The sequence below is a fragment of the Oncorhynchus gorbuscha genome, linkage group LG10 (assembly GCF_021184085.1).
Source record: "Oncorhynchus gorbuscha isolate QuinsamMale2020 ecotype Even-year linkage group LG10, OgorEven_v1.0, whole genome shotgun sequence".
Classification (NCBI taxonomy): Eukaryota; Metazoa; Chordata; class Actinopteri; order Salmoniformes; family Salmonidae; genus Oncorhynchus; species Oncorhynchus gorbuscha.
This window is the reverse complement of record NC_060182.1, coordinates 92,766,192-92,777,472: the sequence shown is the minus strand read 5'-3', so window position 1 is coordinate 92,777,472 and position 11,281 is coordinate 92,766,192. Positions and strand designations below refer to the sequence as shown.

At 44.5% G+C, this 11,281-nt stretch overlaps 1 long non-coding RNA gene across 2 annotated transcripts; it reads left to right on the top strand.

The window, feature by feature from the left end:
- Positions 1-445: 445 nt before the first annotated feature.
- On the top strand, positions 446-902 carry LOC124045359. Of its 2 annotated transcripts, none has more exons than XR_006840841.1 (2): positions 446-619; positions 723-902. It is a non-coding gene; the product is annotated as an uncharacterized LOC124045359 (long non-coding RNA). The 2 variants fall into 2 exon arrangements; XR_006840842.1 differs by having other exon boundaries at positions 615-627.
- Positions 903-11,281: the final 10,379 nt, after the last annotated feature.

Here is an 11,281-nt window from a genome sequence, read left to right as displayed (position 1 = left end):
CTTATATAAAGTTACTTACCCTACATTATTCATCTCATATGCATACGTATATACTGTACTCTATATCATCGACTGCATCCTATGTAATACATGTATCACTAGCCACTTTAACTATGCCACTTTGTTTACTTTGTCTATATACTCATCTCATATGTATATACTGTACTCGATACCATCTACTGTATGCTGCCCTGTACCATCACTCATTCATATATCCTTATGTACATATTCTTTATCCCCTTACACTGTGTATAAGACAGTAGTTTTGGAATTGTTAGTTAGATTACTTGTTGGTTATCACTGCATTGTCGGAACTAGAAGCACAAGCATTTCGCTACACTCGCATTAACATCTGCTAACCATGTGTATGTGACAAATAAAATTTGATTTTATTTTATTTTATTTACAGCTTGGAATCGAACCAGGGTCAATAATACCTGTTTATTTCCAGTAAAGCTATTGCATCACCTGTCTCTCCCTCTGCCCTCCCTGGATAAATATGGTAATGCTGCCAGCAGCCTCTGTCCCTCCCTCTGCCCTCCCTTCTCTGGATAAATATTAACACATAAATCCCCTATAAAGCGCTGCTCACATGGACACAGCTACAACCCTTCAACAGGTACATGGGTGAATTAGCACCTTCTCTCTGAACTAAATGTGATAACTGTTGTTCTGCTGTTTTTAATAAAGAACATGTCTAAGTATGTTTTCCATAACTTCAGGTAACCTTCATCTGTTTTGTCTTGGATAGAGGACATCAGTCAGCCATCTACAATCTAGAGGACATCAGTCAGCCATCTACAATCTAGAGGACATCAGCCAGCCATCTACAATCTAGAGGACATCAGCCAGCCATCTACAATCTAGAGGACATCAGCCAGCCATCTACAATCTAGAGGACATCAGCCAGCCATCCACAATCTACAGGACAATAACCAGCCATCCACAATCTCTGTAAGTGTATTCTACTTGACTAATATTTAATGTTATCTTTACTGCTTATCAACATGGTTGATTTTATATAAATAGGAGCTTTGTAACCCTCCATGAGCTCCTTGAACAGAATAAGTAAACACAAAGTATACAAAACATTAAGAACTTCTTAATACTGAGTTACCCACGTTTCTCTCAGAACAGCCTCAGTTCGTCAGGTCATGGACTCTACAAGGTGTCGAAAGCGTTCCACAGGGATGCTGGCCCATGTTGACTCCAATGCTTCCCACAGTTGTGTCAAGTTGGCTGGATGTCCTTTGGGTGGTGGACCATTCTTGATACACACAGGAAACTTTTGAGCGTGAAAAACCCAGCAGCGTTGCAGTTCTTGACACAAACCGTGCGCCTGGCACCTATAACCATACCCCGTTCAAAGGGGTAAATAATTTGTCCTGCCCCTTTCACCCTCTGAATGGAACACAGACACAATCCATCTATCAAGGCTTATAAATCCTTCTTTAACCTGTCTCCTCCCCTTCATCTACACTGATTGACTATTATGAAAGTGTTCATATTTTTTTGTCCACTCATTGTGTATTATATATATATATAAATAGTGTGTTCCTGTGGGTTTCAGCTGTGTGTATATATATAGTGTGTTCCTGTGTGTTCCTGTGTGTTTCAGCTGTGTGTATATATAGTGTGTTCCTGTGTGTTTCAGCTGTGTGTATATATAGTGTGTTCCTGTGGGTTTCAGCTGTGTGTATATAGTGTGTTCCTGTGTGTTTCAGCTGTGTGTATATATAGTGTGTTCCTGTGTGTTTCAGCTGTGTGTATATAGTGTGTTCCTGTGGGTTTCAGCTGTGTGTTCCTGTGGGTTTCAGCTGTGTGTATATAGTGTGTTCCTGTGGGTTTCAGCTGTGTGTATATAGTGTGTTCCTGTGTGTTTCAGCTGTGTGTATATATAGTGTGTTCCTGTGTGTTTCAGCTGTGTGTATATAGTGTGTTCCTGTGGGTTTCAGCTGTGTGTATATAGTGTGTTCCTGTGGGTTTCAGCTGTGTGTATATATAGTGTGTTCCTGTATGTTTCAGCTGTGTGTATATAGTGTGTTCCTGTGGGTTTCAGCTGTGTGTATATATAGTGTGTTCCTGTGGGTTTCAGCTGTGTGTATATATAGTGTGTTCCTGTATGTTTCAGCTGTGTGTATATAGTGTGTTCCTGTGGGTTTCAGCTGTGTGTATATATAGTGTGTTCCTGTGGGTTTCAGCTGTGTGTTCCTGTGGGTTTCAGCTGTGTGTATATAGTGTGTTCCTGTGGGTTTCAGCTGTGTGTATATATAGTGTGTTCCTGTGTGTGTATATATAGTGTGTTCCTGTGTGTTTCAGCTGTGTGTATATATAGTGTGTTCCTGTGTGTTTCAGCTGTGTGTATATATAGTGTGTTCCTGTGTGTTTCAGCTGTGTGTATATATAGTGTGTTCCTGTGGGTTTCAGCTGTGTGTATATATAGTGTGTTCCTGTGGGTTTCAGCTGTGTGTATATATAGTGTGTTCCTGTGGGTTTCAGCTGTGTGTATATATAGTGTGTTCCTGTGGGTTTCAGCTGTGTGTATATATAGTGTGTTCCTGTGGGTTTCAGCTGTGTGTATATATAGTGTGTTCCTGTGGGTTTCAGCTGTGTGTATATATAGTGTGTTCCTGTGGGTTTCAGCTGTGTGTTCCTGTGGGTTTCAGCTGTGTGTATATAGTGTGTTCCTGTGGGTTTCAGCTGTGTGTATATATAGTGTGTTCCTGTGTGTGTATATATAGTGTGTTCCTGTGTGTTTCAGCTGTGTGTATATATAGTGTGTTCCTGTGTGTTTCAGCTGTGTGTATATATAGTGTGTTCCTGTGTGTTTCAGCTGTGTGTATATATAGTGTGTTCCTGTATGTTTCAGCTGTGTGTATATAGTGTGTTCCTGTGGGTTTCAGCTGTGTGTATATATAGTGTGTTCCTGTGGGTTTCAGCTGTGTGTATATATAGTGTGTTCCTGTGGGTTTCAGCTGTGTGTTCCTGTGGGTTTCAGCTGTGTGTATATAGTGTGTTCCTGTGGGTTTCAGCTGTGTGTATATATAGTGTGTTCCTGTGTGTGTATATATAGTGTGTTCCTGTGTGTTTCAGCTGTGTGTATATATAGTGTGTTCCTGTGTGTTTCAGCTGTGTGTATATATAGTGTGTTCCTGTGTGTTTCAGCTGTGTGTATATATAGTGTGTTCCTGTGTGTTTCAGCTGTGTGTATATATAGTGTGTTCCTGTGGGTTTCAGCTGTGTGTATATATAGTGTGTTCCTGTGGGTTTCAGCTGTGTGTTCCTGTGGGTTTCAGCTGTGTGTATATAGTGTGTTCCTGTGGGTTTCAGCTGTGTGTATATATAGTGTGTTCCTGTGTGTGTATATATAGTGTGTTCCTGTGTGTTTCAGCTGTGTGTATATATAGTGTGTTCCTGTGTGTTTCAGCTGTGTGTATATATAGTGTGTTCCTTTGTGTTTCAGCTGTGTGTATATATAGTGTGTTCCTGTGTGTTTCAGCTGTGTGTATATATAGTGTGTTCCTGTGGGTTTCAGCTGTGTGTATATATAGTGTGTTCCTGTGGGTTTCAGCTGTGTGTTCCTGTCGGTTTCAGCTGTGTGTATATAGTGTGTTCCTGTGGGTTTCAGCTGTGTGTATATATAGTGTGTTCCTGTGTGTGTATATATAGTGTGTTCCTGTGTGTTTCAGCTGTGTGTATATATAGTGTGTTCCTGTGTGTTTCAGCTGTGTGTATATATAGTGTGTTCCTGTGTGTTTCAGCTGTGTGTATATATAGTGTGTTCCTGTGTGTTTCAGCTGTGTGTATATATAGTGTGTTCCTGTGGGTTTCAGCTGTGTGTATATATAGTGTGTTCCTGTGGGTTTCAGCTGTGTGTTCCTGTCGGTTTCAGCTGTGTGTATATAGTGTGTTCCTGTGGGTTTCAGCTGTGTGTATATAGTGTGTTCCTGTGGGTTTCAGCTGTGTGTATATATAGTGTGTTCCTGTGTGTGTATATATAGTGTGTTCCTGTGTGTTTCAGCTGTGTGTATATATAGTGTGTTCCTGTGTGTTTCAGCTGTGTGTATATATAGTGTGTTCCTGTGTGTTTCAGCTGTGTGTATATATAGTGTGTTCCTGTATGTTTCAGCTGTGTGTATATAGTGTGTTCCTGTGGGTTTCAGCTGTGTGTATATATAGTGTGTTCCTGTGGGTTTCAGCTGTGTGCATATATAGTGTGTTCCTGTGGGTTTCAGCTGTGTGTATATATAGTGTGTTCCTGTGGGTTTCAGCTGTGTGTATATATAGTGTGTTCCTGTGGGTTTCAGCTGTGTGTTCCTGTGGGTTTCAGCTGTGTGTATATAGTGTGTTCCTGTGGGTTTCAGCTGTGTGTATATATAGTGTGTTCCTGTGTGTGTATATATAGTGTGTTCCTGTGTGTTTCAGCTGTGTGTATATATAGTGTGTTCCTGTGTGTTTCAGCTGTGTGTATATATAGTGTGTTCCTGTGTGTTTCAGCTGTGTGTATATATAGTGTGTTCCTGTGTGTTTCAGCTGTGTGTATATATAGTGTGTTCCTGTGGGTTTCAGCTGTGTGTATATATAGTGTGTTCCTGTGGGTTTCAGCTGTGTGTTCCTGTGGGTTTCAGCTGTGTGTATATAGTGTGTTCCTGTGGGTTTCAGCTGTGTGTATATATAGTGTGTTCCTGTGTGTGTATATATAGTGTGTTCCTGTGTGTTTCAGCTGTGTGTATATATAGTGTGTTCCTGTGTGTTTCAGCTGTGTGTATATATAGTGTGTTCCTGTGTGTTTCAGCTGTGTATATATAGTGTGTTCCTGTGTGTTTCAGCTGTGTGTATATATAGTGTGTTCCTGTGGGTTTCAGCTGTGTGTATATATAGTGTGTTCCTGTGGGTTTCAGCTGTGTGTTCCTGTCGGTTTCAGCTGTGTGTATATAGTGTGTTCCTGTGGGTTTCAGCTGTGTGTATATATAGTGTGTTCCTGTGTGTGTATATATAGTGTGTTCCTGTGTGTTTCAGCTGTGTGTATATATAGTGTGTTCCTGTGTGTTTCAGCTGTGTGTATATATAGTGTGTTCCTGTGTGTTTCAGCTGTGTGTATATATAGTGTGTTCCTGTGTGTTTCAGCTGTGTGTATATATAGTGTGTTCCTGTGGGTTTCAGCTGTGTGTATATATAGTGTGTTCCTGTGGGTTTCAGCTGTGTGTTCCTGTCGGTTTCAGCTGTGTGTATATAGTGTGTTCCTGTGGGTTTCAGCTGTGTGTATATAGTGTGTTCCTGTGGGTTTCAGCTGTGTGTATATATAGTGTGTTCCTGTGTGTGTATATATAGTGTGTTCCTGTGTGTTTCAGCTGTGTGTATATATAGTGTGTTCCTGTGTGTTTCAGCTGTGTGTATATATAGTGTGTTCCTGTGTGTTTCAGCTGTGTGTATATATAGTGTGTTCCTGTGTGTTTCAGCTGTGTGTATATATAGTGTGTTCCTGTGGGTTTCAGCTGTGTGTATATATAGTGTGTTCCTGTGGGTTTCAGCTGTGTGTTCCTGTCGGTTTCAGCTGTGTGTATATAGTGTGTTCCTGTGGGTTTCAGCTGTGTGTATATATAGTGTGTTCCTGTGTGTGTATATATAGTGTGTTCCTGTGTGTTTCAGCTGTGTGTATATATAGTGTGTTCCTGTGTGTTTCAGCTGTGTGTATATATAGTGTGTTCCTGTGTGTTTCAGCTGTGTGTATATATAGTGTGTTCCTGTGTGTGTATATATAGTGTGTTCCTGTGTGTTTCAGCTGTGTGTATATATAGTGTGTTCCTGTGTGTTTCAGCTGTGTGTATATATAGTGTGTTCCTGTGTGTTTCAGCTGTGTGTATATATAGTGTGTTCCTGTGTGTTTCAGCTGTGTGTATATATAGTGTGTTCCTGTGTGTTTCAGCTGTGTGTATATATAGTGTGTTCCTGTGTGTTTCAGCTGTGTGTATATATAGTGTGTTCCTGTGTGTGTATATATAGTGTGTTCCTGTGTGTTTCAGCTGTGTGTATATATAGTGTGTTCCTGTGTGTTTCAGCTGTGTGTATATATAGTGTGTTCCTGTGTGTGTATATATAGTGTGTTCCTGTGTGTTTCAGCTGTGTGTATATATAGTGTGTTCCTGTGTGTTTCAGCTGTGTGTATATATAGTGTGTTCCTGTGTGTTTCAGCTGTGTGTATATATAGTGTGTTCCTGTGTGTTTCAGCTGTGTGTATATATAGTGTGTTCCTGTGTGTTTCAGCTGTGTGTATATATAGTGTGTTCCTGTGTGTTTCAGCTGTGTGTATATATAGTGTGTTCCTGTGTGTTTCAGCTGTGTGTGTAGCTATGAGGGGAATTGTCCTTCTCTTTCTGCTGTCTCTCTGGCCTGGAGGAAAGGTGGATGCTATCAATCAACCGATCTTGGCTAATGTGGTACAAGAGATGAGAAGGTGGGTGTTTCTCTGTTCTTTCATAATCTATGAACTCCTAAAAATACTTTTAGATATATTATTAGCCATTATAAGAAATAACACAATTTTTGGGGAACATTTGAAGTTTGTATTCCTCTTAACATTCGTTCGAAATGTTTATTCTGTCCTGACTGTTTGATCGACCGATAAAAACACTGGTTCAAACCGTGTACCCGGGACAAACGCTTAGCCTAAATGAAGCCCCTGGACTGCAGACAAGATAAGATGCTGGTATAGACTGTATTGTTAGTAAAGACTATATTGCTAATATAGACTGTATGCTAATATAGACTGTATTGCTAATATAGACTGTATTGCTAATATAGACTGTATTTGTCGTGCAGGTAAAAGAGGACCCAAAAGCGACTTAACAGAAACAGAGTTTAATAATGTTCAAAACGGAATAACTGACATCCTCTAGATTTGTAGAGGGGAAAACAACTGGAGAAGCGGCCACAGACTGCAGGTCGCTTCGGGTAGGCGCAGGCCGTAGTCGACTGAGACACCTGCTCACACGCAGCGTCTGATGAAGGCACAAAACACGACAGGACAGGGTGATACACAATCACGGCAAAAACACGACAGGACAGGGCGAAACGCAATCACAGCATGGTGAATACAATATAAGGAACCGACGGCACAGGAACGGATCACAAAGGAATAAATAGGGACTCTAATCAGGGGAAAGGATCGGGAACAGGTGTGGGAAGACTAAATGATGATTAGGGGAATAGGAACAGCTGGGAGCAGGAACGGAACGATAGAGAGAAGAGAGAGCGAGAGAGTGAGAGAGGGAGGGGGAGAGAGAGGGATAGGAGGGAAAGAACCAAATAAGACCAGCAGAGGGAAACGAATAGCATGGGGAGCACAGGGACAAGACATGATAATAAATGACAAACATGACAGTACCCCCACTCACCGAGCGCCTCCTGGCGCTCTCGAGGAGGAACACTGGCAGCAACGGAGGAAATCATAGATCAAACGGTCCAGCACGTCCCGAGAAAGAACCCAACTCCTCTCCTCAGGACCGTAACGAAAAACGATAAAAAGGGAAACTAGGGTACTACTCTAAAAAAATGAGAACTAGGGACAGACTGAGACACAGCAAGGGCAGGGACAAGAACAGGAGAGATGCGATGGCAGGGAACAGACTGAGACCCAGCAAGACCAGGAGCAGAAGCAGAAAAAAATTACCAGACTTCTTCTGCGCGCAGTCTGAACACGCAGCCACGAAACGGCGCGTGTCACGCTCCTGAGTCGGCCACCAAAAGCGCTGGCGAATAGACGCAAGAGTGCCTCGAACACCGGGATGACCAGCTAACTTGGCAGAGTGAGCCCACTGAAGAACAGCCAGACGAGTGGAAACAGGAACGAAAAGGAGGTTACTAGGACAAGCGCGCGGCGACGCAGTGTGCGTGAGTGCTTGCTTAACCTGTCTTTCAATTCCCCAGACTGTCAACCCGACAACACGCCCATAAGGAAGAATCCCCTCGAGATCAGTAGAAGCCACAGAAGAACTAAACAGACGGGATAAGGCATCAGGCTTGGTGTTCTTGCTACCCGGACGGTAAGAAATCACAAACTCGAAACGAGCGAAAAACAACGCCCAACGAGCTTGACGGGCATTAAGTCGTTTGGCAGAACGGATGTACTCAAGGTTCTTATGGTCTGTCCAAACGACAAAAGGAACGGTCGCCCCTCCAACCACTGTCGCCATTCGCCTAGGGCTAAGCGGATGGCGAGCAGTTCACGGTTACCCACATCATAGTTGCGCTCAGATGGCGACAGGCGATGAGAAAAATAAGCGCAAGGATGAACCTTATCGTCAGACTGGAAGCGCTGGGATAGAATGGCTCCCACGCCTACCTCTGAAGCGTCAACCTCGACAATAAATTGTCTAGTGACGTCAGGAGTAACGAGGATAGGAGCGGACGTAAAACGTTCTTTTAGAAGATCAAAAGCTCCCTGGGCGGAACCGGACCACTTAAAACACGTCTTGACAGAAGTAAGAGCTGTGAGAGGGCAGCAACTTGACCGAAATTACGAATGAAACGCCGATAGAAATTAGCGAAACCTAAAAAGCGCTGCAACTCGACACGTGACCTTGGAACGGGCCAATCACTGACAGCTTGGACCTTAGCGGAATCCATCTGAATGCCTTCAGCGGAAATAACGGAACCGAGAAAAGTAACGGAGGAGACATGAAAAGAGCACTTCTCAGCCTTTACGTAGAGACAATTCTCTAAAAGGCGCTGTAGAACACGTCGAACGTGCTGAACATGAATCTCGAGTGACGGAGAAAAAATCAGGATATCGTCAAGATAGACAAAAACAAAAATGTTCAGCATGTCTCTCAGAACATCATTAACTAATGCCTGAAAAACAGCTGGCGCATTGGCGAGACCGAACGGCAGAACCCGGTACTCAAAATGCCCTAACGGAGTGTTAAACGCCGTTTTCCACTCGTCCCCCTCTCTGATGCGCACGAGATGGTAAGCGTTACGAAGGTCCAACTTAGTAAAGCACCTGGCTCCCTGCAGAATCTCGAAGGCTGATGACATAAGGGGAAGCGGATAACGATTCTTAACCGTTATGTCATTCAGCCTCGATAATCCACGCAGGGGCGCAGAGTACCGTCCTTCTTCTTAACAAAAAAGAACCCCGCCCCGGCCGGAGAAGAAGAAGGCACTATGGTACCGGCGTCAAGAGACACAGACAAATAATCCTCGAGAGCCTTACGTTCGGGAGCCGACAGAGAGTATAGTCTACCTCGAGGAGGCGTGGTCCCTGGAAGGAGATCAATACTACAATCATACGACCGGTGAGGAGGAAGGGAGTTGGCTCGGGACCGACTGAAGACCGTGCGCAGATCATGATATTCCTCCGGCACTCCTGTCAAATCGCCAGGTTCCTCCTGAGAAGTAGGGAGAGAAGAAACGGGAGGGATGGCAGACATTAAACACTTCACATGACAAGAAACGTTCCAGGATAGGATAGAATTACTAGACCAATTAATAGAAGGATTATGACATACTAGCCAGGGATGACCCAAAACAACAGGTGTAAACGGTGAACGGAAAATCAAAAAAGAAATAGTCTCACTGTGGTTACCAGATACTGTGAGAGTTAAAGGTAGTGTCTCAAATTTGATACTGGGAAGATGACTACCATCTAAGGCAAACATGGGCGTAGGCTTGTCTAACGGTCTGAAAGGAATGTTATGTTTCCGAACCCATGCTTCGTCCATGAAACAACCCTCAGCCCCAGAGTCAATCAAGGCACTGCATGTAGCACCCGAACCGGTCCAGCGTAGATGGACCGACATAGTAGTACAAGATCTAGATGAAGAGGACTGAGTAGTAGCGCTCACCAGTAGCCCTCCGCTTACTGATGGGCTCTGGCCTCTTACTGGACATGAATTAACAAAATGTCCAGCAACTCCGCAATAGAGGCACAGGCGGTTGGTGATCCTCCGTTCCCTCTCCTTATTCGAGATGCGAATCCCTCCCAGCTGCATGGGCTCAGTCTCAAAGCCAGAGGAGGGAGATGGTTGCGATGCGGAGCAGGGAAACACCGTTGATGCGAGCTCTCTTCCACGAGCCCGGTGACGAAGATCTACCCGTCGTTCTATGCGGATGGCGAGAGCAATCAAAGAGTCCACATCTGAAGGAACCTCCCGGGAGAGAATCTCATCCTTAACCGCTGCGTGGAGTCCCTCCAGAAAACGAGCGAGCAGCGCCGGCTCGTTCCACTCACTAGAGGCAGCAAGAGTGCGAAACTCAATGGAATAATCCGTTATGGACCGTTCACCTTGGCATAAGGAAGCCAGGGCCCTAGAAGCCTCCTCACCAAAAACTGAACGGTCAAAAACCCGAATCATCTCCTCTTTAAAGTTCTGGAATCTGTTAGAGCAATCAGCCCTTGCCTCCCAGATAGCTGTGCCCCATTCTCGAGCCCGGCCAGTAAGGAGTGAAATGACGTAAGCAACCCGAGCTCTCTCTCTAGAGTATGTGTGGGGTTGGAGAGAGAACACAATCTCACACTGCGTGAGAAAGGAGCGGCACTCAGTGGGCTGCCCGGAGTAGCAAGGTGGGTTATTAACCCTGGGTTCTGGAGGCTCGGCAGGCCAGGGAGTAACAGGTGGCACGAGACGTAGACTCTGGAACTGTCCAGAGAGGTCGGAAACCTGAGCGGCCAGGTTCTCCACGGCATGGCGAGCAGCAGACAATTCCTGCTCGTGTCTGCCGAGCATGGCTCCTTGGAACTCGACGGCAGTGTAACGAGCGTCTGAAGTCGCTGGGTCCATTCCTTGGTCGGTTCCTTCTGTCATGCAGGTAAAAGAGGACCCAAAAGCGACTTAACAGAAACAGAGTTTAATAATGTTCAAAACGGAATAACTGACATCCTCTAGATTTGTAGAGGGGAAAACAACTGGAGAAGCGGCCACAGACTGCAGGTCGCTTCGGGTAGGCGCAGGCCGTAGTCGACTGAGACACCTGCTCACACGCAGCGTCTGATGAAGGCACAAAACACGACAGGACAGGGTGATACACAATCACGGCAAAAACACGACAGGACAGGGCGAAACGCAATCACAGCATGGTGAATACAATATAAGGAACCGACGGCACAGGAACGGATCACAAAGGAATAAATAGGGACTCTAATCAGGGGAAAGGATCGGGAACAGGTGTGGGAAGACTAAATTATGATTAGGGGAATAGGAACAGCTGGGAGCAGGAACGGAACGATAGAGAGAAGAGAGAGCGAGAGAGTGAGAGAGGGAGGGGGAGAGAGAGGGATAGG